Below are 12742 nucleotides of genomic sequence, written 5' to 3' on the forward strand. Positions count from 1 at the left end.
GTGCCATGGGGTGCCACACAATGTAAGCACTGTTGTGTGTATAAACATGATTCACAAAACCCCCCCAGAGATTTCAAGTAAGAATCCATACTGAAGACAGCTTGATACATCCATAGTGTTAAAAATATTCTGACCTGTCAAGCTGTCTTCAGTAGACGTGCACTGATACATCAGTCCAATACTAATATAAAGAAAACTGGCTGTATTGGATATCGGTCTGATGGGGCTGATAATTTGGCTGATAAATGCCCGTGCTGCACTGCGCACTCAGGCAGCAAGAAGCACAGCTGGCAGTGGAGAGAACTGCCTCCAGCTGGTAAATCCAGTGTGGTGGAAGGGGAGGGGGAAGGGCAGATCAATGCCCCCTGCAGTGAGGGAGATGGCAGGGGCAGGCACTACCCAGGCGGGGCGGGGACAGGCTGAAGCCACAGCTCACAGGGTCAGCTCCTGTTGCTGCTTGCACTCCAGGAGGGCACAGCTGAGTGGGAGAGCGTGTGCCCCCAGACCTGCATGGGGTGGAGTGGGTTGCTGCTGGGGCTGCGTAGGACTGTCAGTGGGGGCTGGGCTCAGAGCAGGTGCCAGCAACACTGGGAAGATGTTGCATCCACCCCAAATTTTACCACCGCTCCGTTCCCAATGCCACCACTGCCAGCTGTCCAGCACAGCCCCAGCTCTTCCCAGTGCATGGGAAGAGGTGGGGCATTGAGCTGGGGCTGGGCTGGGTGGCTAATAGTGCTGGAAGTAGAGCAACAGCAAAATTTGGGGTAGATACAGCATCCTCCCAGCACTATTGGCACCTGCTCCAAGCCTAGCCCCTGCTGAGAAGAGCCCCACATAGCCCTGGCTGCAGCCCACCCCACCCTGTGCAGATCCAGCGGGGTGGCTCATGTCCCTGCCCCCCCTCCCCGCCCCCCAGGGTGCAAGCAGCAGCAGGAGCCGCCTGCCACCCCCTGCCCTGCTAGGGCAGCGTCTGCTTCTGCCCCCTCCCTCACTGTGTGGGGTGTTGATCCCACCCCCCCACCCCATCCCCTTCTACCACACCGGACTTACCAGCTGGAGGCAGCTGCATTGGAAATCAGATTAGTATTGGCCGATATGCCTCCTTAAATATCGGCTGTCGGTATTGGCCCCAAAAATCTCTATCAGTGTACCTCTGGTCTTCAGTATATTCATGGGTATCTGTATATCACATTGAAGAGTTTATCTTCTCCTTTCAATTATTTTGAAGTAAAATAGGATTTGTACAGCGCTTGCCCAAAACGTCAACCATTATTTAGGAAAAAAGTTTTGATGGAATTAGTTTACTTAACTAACAAAAACCTCTGAGGGATTTTACAATAAAAACGAGTGACGCATGGGTCATTCAGCCATGGCAGGTCTACGCTCTGGCAGGAAAGACCCTGGAAAAAAAATTGTTTTCTTCTTCGTTCTGCCTTCCCCAAACAAGAAGGGTGTGTATATGTTCTTTGGAAGCATGTAGTATGTGAGAAAGACTATTAAAAAAACGCTCCAATGGGTAAAGTACAGTGCATTTTATATACAGTGGATAGATTTTGTCGTCACTCGTCAAAGGATAATTGAATCTATCTTGGCAAAGGTCTATGCCAGCTGCAGTGTTGCAGCATTGGAAATGTGGTCAGGTCATGTCAGTTGTATCACACCAACAAGTCAACTGGTATCACATCATTATTATGTGTACACACCTCTATTAATGAAGCACAGACTACAATTACATTAAGCTGCTTTTGTAGTCTGTATTTGCTATATTCATTACCTTAAGAATTCTAGATTGAATCTAAATGATCTGTTAGGGAAACTACTGAGGTAATTAACTACTGCTAATTGTGAGACTTAGCTTCCATCCAAAAATAAATACTGAACTGTAGAGGTGCACCAATACATCGGTCCGATATCAGATCAGCACCAATATAAAGAAAATTGAGCGCACTGGAAATCAGCCTGATGTGGCTGATAATTTGGCCGATAAATGCCCGGGTATGTGCAAAGCCGCAGCACAGCACATAGGTAGTGAGGAGCACAGCCTGGCTGCTTGGAAAGCTGCGTGCAACTGATAAGTCTGGTGTGGTAGAAGGGGAGAGGGAAGGAGCATGGGGGGGCCAAATCAAGGCCCCTGTGGTGAGGGAGGAAGTGGGGCTGGGGCAGGGGCAGGACAGCCACTAGGGCAGGGGGCATCTCCCACCACAGTGCACAACCTGGGAGGGCAGGGTGGGATTTGCATGGGAGGGTGAAGTGGGGCTGCAGCTGTGGGCTGGGGCCAGAGCTGTGCTTGGGGTGGATGGTGGTAGCACTGGGAAGGGGGGTTGGGAGTCTACAGAGAGTTTTGGGGAGTTGCAGTCCCTCCCGTAGCCACCTTCCAGTACCATTGCCACCCACACCATGCACAGCCCGGCCCAGCCCAAGGAAGAGCCTGGCACCGCCCCAGCTTGCAGCTGCAGCCCACTCCGCCCGAGCCCCGCATGGACCCAGGAGAACATGCTCCCCCATGCCTTTCCGGGGTGCACACAACAGTAGGAGCCCTCCCCTGTACCCCCCAGATGAGCCATGGCTCCATCTGGCACCCTGCCCCACCCTGACTGGGCAGCACTTGCCCCAGCCCCACTCCTCCCTTACTGGAGGGGCCTTGATCTGCCCCCCCCCCCACACCCCTTCTACCACAACAGGCTTACCAGCTGCATACAGCTCTCCCTGTTGTATCGAAAATTGGACTGGTATCAGCCAATAAGCCTCCTTAAAAATAGGCCAACGGTATAGGCCTCCAAAATCTCTATCAGTGCACCCCTACTGAACTGTTGTTCAAACGAAAATGAAAATTTGAACTTAGTTCAATCAGCAATTGTCTTGAGGAAAGAGTATGGTATACATTAAGGACCACAGATTAATAAATTAACCAGTAGTTTAACCTTGAACAAATCACTTCTAATACTGAAGAATAAACTGGCTATTTAAAAATAAAAACAGAAGCAATTTTTGGCAGCAGAATGAATGGCACTGGTATCCTGCATAGCATCATGCGAGTTTCACTAAGAACCGGTCAAGGGGTCACCATGACAGCACCAAGAACAAGCAGAAGAGGTTGAGGAATTTAGGAAGCAAAACTCCATCTCCCACCTGCTGATATCAAGGACCTGCTTTTTTTTCTATAATCTTCACCCTCCCCACCAAAAACAGTTTGCTTACTCCTAGATCATATTTACTTTTAGTTATGATGAGTAGCTACTCCCACTGCACAAGAGTGCATATTTATTTTTTGAAACTGTTAAGAAACTTCAGAGTGAAAAATAATAAACCAGCCATTTATCACATAAAGATCATTCCTCAAATTAGCCTACTTTCTCCTATTCAACTAGGAGAAAGTATTTTAAGAAAATTCAAGCTTCAGTGAAATTAAATTGCTGCTGTCAGAACAACAAGCCATTTATTCTGACAATGAAGATTAAAACACATGGAAAAAACTTCTAAATGCAGCAAAACAAAGTAAGATTACACATTTTTATGATTTAAGAATAAAAATCCAACAGTGCTTCAGCCAACCAGAGAGAAATTACAAACAACTAAACTATACCGCATACAAGTATTATGCAAAAGGGATTCCCTTCTGAATATCCAGTTCAATTTATATGTATTTTGGATCTATGATCCACCATAATAATAAGACTTTCGTTGACCTTGCTACTGCTAAGCCAGTTATTCCCCAATCATAACTATGATCATAACTATGCTGACTTTAACTTTATCATCAACAGAGTTGGGTACTTGACCAGTCAAAAAAACAAAACCAAACCAAAAAACCGCTTGGTCAACTGACTACACAAATATAGTCAAATATTTTAATCATTAATTTATGACAACAATGAAGAGAAATTAGGTTAGATAATTCCACCAGTTACCACAAAAGAAGTTGGTTAATTGTTATTGTGAAACAGTGAAATTAAATTCCAAATAATTGCAACGTATTTTTATAACTAGCAGTATTAGGTAAGTGTAAATATGAATGACTTTGAAGACTGAACAGTTCTTCTTTTCCTTAGCTTTTATCATGACATTTTAGAGTAAGCCCAAATAACTACAAATATAACTGTGTTCTGCTGTTTGCATTTGGAGATGCCTGCAATCACAGCAAATGGCCAACAGAAGCAGTTTTTTTACATTGCTGTTTTAGGACACAGACAGAAGTGAAGCTCCCCGCTGTAATTCAGAACACTTTGCGGGAAGCCTTCTGAATTACAATAATCTCCTGGATGAAAGATAAATTCACTGTTGGGTCAAGGGGGGAGGGCAATCTAGCTGCTCACTGGGAGCCTGCAACTGGTTTCCCCTAGAATGGCCTCCCCCTCCGGCGGGGGGGGGGCGCGCTCCAATCTATCTACCCCACCCTCCAGCGCCAGCTGAAAAAACCCAAACCATATTCCCTCCACTCCCTTTCCTCCCTTGCATCCTGAAAACAGTGACAGGCTGGGAGGCAGCGCAAACAGATGTTATTGAAGACACCATGTTTTGAAATCCCTTCATCTGAACCCTCATGTGATGAAGGTTCAGATTTTTGCAGAATCAGGCCCTTTTAAAGCACTTTGTAGCCTTGCACTTCTGTTTGGTCATGGCTGGAGAGAGCTATCAAGGGCCAGGTCGTGTGAAAATTCTCACTTCTGTCTGAGCCCTTGGTTTCTCCCTCAACCACAGTGTAGTTCAGGGGTAGGCAATTACTTCGGGTGGAGGCCTACTTAACGAGTTTTGGTGAGCTGCCAAGGGCCACAAGGATAGCGCCACCCCTTGACAGGCACCCTGCCCCCTGGTCACCATCTTGGGACCAGAAGTCCTGCCCTGTAACCCCTGACCTTTGCCACCAGAAATCCCTCCCCTCACCCCTAAAGTACTTTGCCTGCTCCAGACTCACCTCAGCGGGAGCAAATCAGCAAGAACCCGTGCCACAGCCCCAACCCGGTGCAACTCACACCTACTTTGAACTCACCTGCTCACACTAAATAGTGGCAGCAGCAGCACCAGCCAGGCAGAAACTGCTGCTCAGCATGCAGGAAAAGCAGCCCCTCAAACTTGCCATTGCCCAGCACTCCTGCTACAGCCACCCAAAGCCCATGCCCAGTATGACCTGCAGCTCTGCCACCATCACCGCCACCTCTGGGCTGCCCCGCAGGGCAGTGGTGGCAGCACAGTGCAGCCACAAGGCAGCCCAGCGTGGGCTACGCGTGACTGTAGCACAGAGCACTGGGCAGTGGCAATGAGGATAGGCCACTTTTCACCTGTGCTGAGCAGCAGTTTCTGCCCCGCTGGCACTGCTGCTGCTTTTTAACAGGAGCAGGCAAGTCCAGAACAGGCACAGGGCACACCAGGTGAGGGCTGTGCAGTGCAGGTCCCCACCAGTATTGTGGAGCTGGGGCCAGTGGTGGTGGCAGATGGAAGAAGCTGCTGATGCCTGGTTCGCCTGGAAAGGCAATCAGCCACAGAGCCACCCAAGCCCTGCTGAGTGCCCAGGGAGCGGCAGGACACTCCATAGCTGGACAGTACCTGGGCCAGGAGGGACCAAGGGACCTGCCATGGGCCCAACAAAGCCCCTCCATGGGCTGTATTTTGCCCATCACTGGTGTAGTTCCTACAGTTCCAAGTGACAGTGGGAGGTAAAGGAGGCAGAAAGAGCTCAGGAGAAAGGAGCAAGGCAGGGGATACATGCTCTGGAATGTGTTAGTATGCATCCTTCCACCTGCAGGTCTGAGGGCAAGGTGTGCAATCCTCTGACCCTTGCTAACAGTGGACACTATGATGTAATAAAAAAAAGGTAGACCATCAGCTACACAAAGGTATTCTTAGCTTCCTGGAATATTTGATCATTTTTCACTACGGTCAAATAACAGGCAATCAACTCACTGGTTTGCCAACCTTACATGTACTGCCCAGGTCTCCCCTTTATCCAGACCTCTGAATTTTAAATCTTTCCTCCACCGAATTTGTAAACCTCCCAGCTTTTTGTTGTCTACAAATGTTGCTAGTATATTCTCCATATCCATCCAAGTCATAAAAATGTTAGACAAAACTGAACCTCAAAAAAGACCCTTGTACAACTCCACTGCAGTTTCTGCCAGTTAAACATCAATTCATTTATAGTTATTATTTTGTCCAAATAACCATATACCACCCTAATGACAGTTGTTAAGGTTGAGAAGTGTTGGCTAGGTACAACACTGCTTCAGTTATAATTAGGACCCAACCCAAGTCAAGGAAGCAAGCAGCTTATTTCATAGACAGATCTTGGGGCTGGCCACCATTTTCGTGGGCTTACTGCAGCAGGGCCCCTCCCGCCAATGCAATGGCCAAAGGCCCCAGTGGCCCCACCCCTCACTGCTGATCAGTTGAGGGCTGTCCATCGTGTGGCCCCACCCCGCATCATTAATTGGAGAGGTGTGGGGATGCACAACATGGAAACCATCTCAGACAATCAGGAGTAAGAGGTGGAAGCAGCAGCCATTTGGCTGTTCTTCTTTCTGCTAGCTGCCCCTCTCCCCCTACTCCCACCCAGGTGGCAGGCATGGCCAGGGCACAGCAGCCAGGGGGACTGTTGGCTCCCACTAGGGAGGCAGCATTTCATTTTTAGTCTGTGGAGTTTTTTTCTTGCCAATTTCATGGACAGTGCTTGATTTCATGATTTCTGCAAAATCTGTGAAATCACAAATAGAGTCGGTTCCAAGTAATAATAAATACAATTATCTCTTCAGGTAGAATCTGTTCATAACACAGCTAAATACAAGGGTTTCCTAAGCTTTACTACTGCTTAAAGAGAGATTACAAGGACTAAAAAGCTCCATATAGTTAATGCAATCTAGATATTTGAGAGATTTTCATTTATACAAAAAGTCTCTAACACAGGCGTCAGCTCCTGGGATCATATGCAGCCCACAGAGGTATGCCTTTGGCAGCATTCAGCAACCAGGAACTCCACACCCACCCCAGTTCAATCTGGAACCCAAGGCTCCATCAAAGGGGCACATCTCTCCACCTCATGCAGCAGTTGGGTACCTGGGCTCTGGCAGAGAAGAATCTCTCCTCACAAGTACTGCAGCCAGGCAGCAGGGAGAAGTGACGGAGATAACTGGGTCCTAGTGGCCATCCTTCTCAGTCACAAGACAAGTCACTGACACCCTGTACTAAAAAGTGTTCCTGACCTTTCCTCTATTGTATAGAACCAAATTCAGAGCTTACAGCCCTCATACCTAAAGGTTAGGATTCAGCTGAACTCATGAATCATGAATGTTAACGCTAATGTTAACTCCAACGTTAACTTTATGTTAACATCTGGAATAGACTCCCCCAGAGGTGGTCTAATCAACTACTCTGGATATCTTCAAAAAATGTCTGGATGCTCAAGTCTTTCCTGCCCAAGTGCAGAGGAGCTGGACCTGATGATCTTGAGAGGTTCCTTCTAGCCCCTGACACAAGGGTGGGCAAAATATGGCCCAGGGACTGGATCTGGCCCACAAAGCCATCCTATCCAGCCCACAGGGCCCCTAAAAAATTTAGAAAATTAATATTTATCTGTCTTTGGTTCCTGTCAAAAATGGCAGGAACCAGGGGCAGTAGGACCCAAGGTAAGCCCAGAGGTCTCCTGCAACAGCAGGGCTTGCCCAGCCCCACCCTCCCCAGCCAGCTTCTGGCCTGGGACCATGTGGCTTCTCAGTTGCACTGGTGCCGGAAACTCAGGTAAGGGTGAGGGGGGGAAGGGCAAGGGAGGACTGTGGGCAGGGAAGGAGCCCAGGGAAAAGCTGAGTGCAGGGAAAGCAGCCCCTCCCCTACCCCATGGCTGGCATTCCCTGCTGCAGCCGCTCACCTGGGCCCTGTATCCCCAACGAGCAAGCCCAGAGCGGGCACAGGGCCCAGGCTGACAGCAAGGGCAGGTTACAAGCTGGTGCTGAGCACAGGAAAAGTGGCCCCTCTCCCACGCTGTGCTTGGCACCCTGAGTTGCAGCTGCTCGCAGCCTGCCTGGTCAGGACAGCGCCGTGCGGGCTGCCAGCGGCTGCAGCAGGAAGCATGGGTCAGGGGCAGGGGAGGACCCATTTTCCACACACTCAGCACCCACTCGTTCCTTCCGCAGAGCAAGGGGTCGGGGATGCACGCTGCCTCCCGCCTGTACCATGGGGCTGGGGGGCACTTGGAGTGACCGGGTGCCCAGGGCATACACCTGTGTCCCGGGGCCAGCACTGGCAGGGCCCAGAGCAAGGTGGCAAGAGTGCAGGGTCCCAGCCAGGAGGGGCTGTATGGAGCCAGGCCAGCTCCCCCTCTCCCTGCTGGAGCAACCCAGCCTGACTCCATAGACCCCCGCCGGCCTGCGTCCCACTCTGAGACCCACCAGTGCTGGCCCCGAGACATTGGGACATTGGTCCCAAGATTGTGACCAAGGGGCAGGGTACCTGTCAAGGGGCAGGGCAACCCATGCAGCCCTTGACAGCTTGCCAAAACTGGGTAAGCGGCCATCCACCCGAAATAACTGCCTGCCCCTGCCCTAACATCTATGAATAAAACTCCAGTGGTTAATCCAGCTAATTTTCCAAAGACCAGGGATTATCCCATGGCACCATTACACAGTTTTCAAAGTCACTTTTGTGCAAGCAAGCTCTGGCTTTGAGACCAGCATTACGTGGTGCTGTTATAAGTTATATAAAAGTTGTGTGCCAAGACTACGTGCGAGTTGCTGTCTGCCTGTAGTTTTGATTAGTCAGTTCTTCCTAGGAACTATGCATTAGTGTTGGGCTCAGATTCCCACTGTTCTGCATGCCTGTTGGACATCTTGTTTCCTGACTGCCTTTCATGTACAAATAAACCAAGCTACTAGGGGTGTACTGATAAGAGATTTTTGGGTCCGATACCGAAAGTTGATTTTTAAGGAGGTGTATCAGCCAATACTGATCCAATTTCTGATAGCAGCCTGGCAGTTTGAAGAGCAGTGTCCAGCTGGTAAGTCTGTTGTGTTGGAAAGGGGGAGGGGCGTGGGGGGGACCACATTGTGGCCCCTGCAGTGAGAGAGGGAGTGGAGCTGAGGGAGGAAGTGGGACTGGGTGTACTGCCCAGACACGGTGGGGCACAGGACAGAGCTGCAAATGGTTTGTCTGAGGGACATGGGAAGGGGCGGCTCCCAGAGCAGAGCGCACCGTGGTGGGAGGCTGTGTGCCCCTGGATCTATGCAGGGTGGGGCAGCTGCTGCTGCAGGCTGGGGCGGCACAGAGGTCTTCTTGGCAGGGGCTAGGATGAGCTGCACTTGAGGTGGGCAGAGGCGGCACTCCAAGGAGGTTATGGGGGGGGACTGCAACCACCCCAAAATTCACCATAACCTCCCAATCCTCCCCCCCCGCATGACTGTCACCCACCCCAAGCACAGGACAGCCCAGCCCCCACCAGAAAGAGCCCTGCACAGCCCTGCCCCACGCAGATCCAGGAGCACATACCCCACCCCCATGCCCTTCCCAGAGGAGCAGTGGGAGCAGCAGTGGCAGCCACCGGACGAGCCACCAGATCAGCAGCTCCTGGATAAGCAGCACACAGTAGTGAGAACCGTTCCCCACCCCCTGCACTCCATCCCAGGCCCACCCCACCCCACCCCAGCAGCGCTGTGGACTGTCCCCAGCCCAGCCCCAGCAGCAGCCCTGGCTCCGCACCCCCAGCCCTGCCCATGCCCATCTGCTCTGGGTGAGGCAGCAGTGCCCAGGCCTGTGACTGAGACCCCCCACCCCCGGTACTGCGGGGCCAGGGGCACATATGGGGGTGGGGGACCTGGGGCAGGGCCTGGACCTGTGGGGTGCAGGGGGCTCTGGCCACTGCCAGGCCCCAAGGAGACTAGCAGCCCTGGGCACTCTTCCCCCCCGCCCCCAAGCCCTGGCCAGACCCCCCCCAGCCCAGGGCACCCCCAATCCTGTCGCCCCCAGCTCCTCCCAGCAGAGCCTCCCGCCTATGGCAGCCCATGCCCTGCACACACCCGCACCCCCAGGCAGCCCTGTCACCAGCCTGCTGTGCCATGGTGCCTGGTGCTGCTTAGCTCCCAGCCCTCACAGCTCCGCCTGTCCTGCCACCCCCAATGCCCTGCTGGGGGAAGATGGCAGCGTGGAGAGCACCAGGCAGCAGGTGCCAGACAGGACCAGCTGCTGCCCCCTAAGCTCCAGCTCCAGTCCCTTCCCTGAGGCCTCAGCCAACCTGGGCCAGCCATCCACAGGGGGCTGCTCATCACCCCAGGCCAAGCAGGCAGAGCCCCTGGGGGAAGAGGCCCAGAGCCAAGGCTGGAGACCCAAGTGCTGGGGCAGAAGCTGCCCAGCTGCAACTTCCCTGCCAGGCTGGGCATCTCCTGCCCCACTGTGCACACACGTGTACTACCTCTGTGCACCTGCACCCACTGCTGAACCCACCCCACACCCACCCCCTAACACACGCATGTGCGCCATCCCATGCACCCATAGGCTGATGAATCCCTGCGGCAGCAGGGCCAGCCCAGGGTTTGGTGCCAATCAAGGCCCTGCTTGCCACTCTCTCTATCAGCAGAAGAACAAAGGCCAGTTTTAAGTTTGGTGTCATTGTCATCTCCCCACTGGTGGGCATCAAGCAGAGGCTGTCGGGGCCCCTTGGGCAATCAGTAGGGAATGTTGGGGTGGCCACAGCTCCCGAACCCCCCAGTATTGCCCCTGCCACAGCACTGCACTCTGCTGCCTACTCCAAGAGCCCCGCACTGAGGCAGAAGGGCAGAGTGCTTCACCAGAGGCGGCGCTGGGGGAGGAGGGTCTGTGGCCACCCCAACATTCACCCCAGCCCCCAGCACAGCCCCTACCTGCCCCACTCCCAGCACCCCACACTGGGAACAGGCCGGTACAGCCCCCAGCAGCAGCAGAACCTGGCCCCACACATAGATCCACGGGGCAAGTACCCCCCATGCCACCCCATGGAGCACGCAGCATCAGGAAGGCCCCATCCCCACCCGGGAGTCCCTTTCACCATCGCTGCACCACTCACTTGCTTACTTTTGGGGCCTCAGTCTCCCCCCACCCCCCCAGCCCACAGACTTACTGCATGGATGCTGCTCCCCAAGCTGCCTGGCAGTATTCCTGATCACCTGCATGGTGGCATGTGCAACACTCATCGGTGACATTATCAGCTCCACTAGGTGTAGTAATAAATTTAACTTGGCTCCTAACTTGACTAAGAAAACAGACAGAGACCAGAGGTGCTGATACTGCTTATTTCAGTTCAATGCATGCAGGATTCCTTATCTCAGAACATTTTTTTGTCTTGATATATTACCCTGTGTATGGATGTTAAGTTTATTTTTCTCTCTGAGAAACCAGAAACTGACAACTATTTCTATAAGCATAATGTTTCACTCTGCTTTAAGTAAACTGCCTGTATGTCTGTGTGTGTGTTAGATCAGTGATTTACTGTCCAAGGTCATATTTTTTTTTCTTCTCTCTGTCTTAAGTATAAATATGCTTGTAAACTTATAGAACTCAAGAAATCCCTTGAAACAGACAAGTGGGTGATTCCCCTTGCCGTATGGAATTCTCCCTGTGATCACAGTATAGCCCTAAATAAAGAAAAGCTGGCTCTGTCAGTTCTGATTCAACCACAACACAAAGTTTGATTTCTTCCACAATTTGGTGCCGTGACTTGGATAGAGACGCCTGGAGTGATCAGTTGGGACACAAACATCTCTTCACTGAAGCCCTGGCACCAAACCAAGGTAAGAGACCTTTTGAAATCTCTACTGGGGCTTTTCAGTGAGAGGCTGTCTCTGTGTCTTCCTGATTCACTGCTTAAGGCTCACCCTATCCAAACTTTTTCTGCCAGAACTGTCAGACCCACTGTGTAAGTAGTAACTACGAGTAGAAAGGGTTAAAGGTTAAAGACTCTGTGTTGCTGTTGTCAATGAAAGTATTTCCTTGTGTGAATTAAGTTCTGTAAAGAACTATGAAGTCTCTCTGAGGCCAGGAGTGGAAACCTTGTGCAGCCGTCCCAAAGACGCAAGATTTCTTCTGTGTGCTCTTCGAAAGCAAGGGTGTAAGGTGGAAACTCTTAGCGTATAAGTGTTTTCCACGATAAGCATTGACCAAGGCTGAGAGTAAAGAAATGCTCTTGAACCTCATGCCTCAACGGAGAAATTCCCTTGTGTGAATTGAGAGTATGAATTGAGAAATGAGCCACTGACCAGGTCTGAGACTAAGGTTGGGTTCAGCCACCCCATGGCTGTCCGGAAGGGCAGTTTTGAATGCAAGGGGGCCCAACTAGAACTTCATGACCCAGTGGACAGGTTTACCCTTTCCCCACCCTCATAAATGAGCCGTGTCTAACTGTGAGTAACTGCACTATGCGCCGTTATTGCCAAGGAGTTTTGTCTTTGGACATTAGCCACAGCATTTCTGTGCTGCTAGCAAATCTCACGACCTGACCGGACACCCTGAATAAGCCATTCCTGTATGAAAGACCTGTGTGAATTGAGTTTAAAGATATGGGGAGCAGAGAGTCTAAAGACATACCGGCTCCGCCAAAAGCAACTCCAGAATTGTACATGTACACACACTATGACTATAAATGTTGTAAGTTTCTAGACAAATGGAATTAGTATACTAAAGATGATTTTAGCCGGCAGTTTCCCCTGGAGGGAACATTCGATTTAAGTAAAATTGTTCATCTCCGCAGAGACCTTGAGTTAAGAGGTAGTAATATACCACAGACTCAGTGGGACAC

General features: G+C 51.3%; 1 protein-coding gene across 5 annotated transcripts in view; it reads right to left on the reverse strand.

Moving 5' to 3' along the window:
- Positions 1–12742, reverse strand: part of PFKFB4 (6-phosphofructo-2-kinase/fructose-2,6-biphosphatase 4) — a 109232-nt gene that overhangs the window by 37726 nt on the left and 58764 nt on the right. The window lies entirely within an intron of this gene.

This window comes from Crocodylus siamensis, chromosome 11 (assembly GCF_052110815.1).
Source record: "Crocodylus siamensis isolate JL-2025a chromosome 11, ASM5211081v1, whole genome shotgun sequence".
In the NCBI taxonomy this organism is placed as follows: Eukaryota; Metazoa; Chordata; order Crocodylia; family Crocodylidae; genus Crocodylus; species Crocodylus siamensis.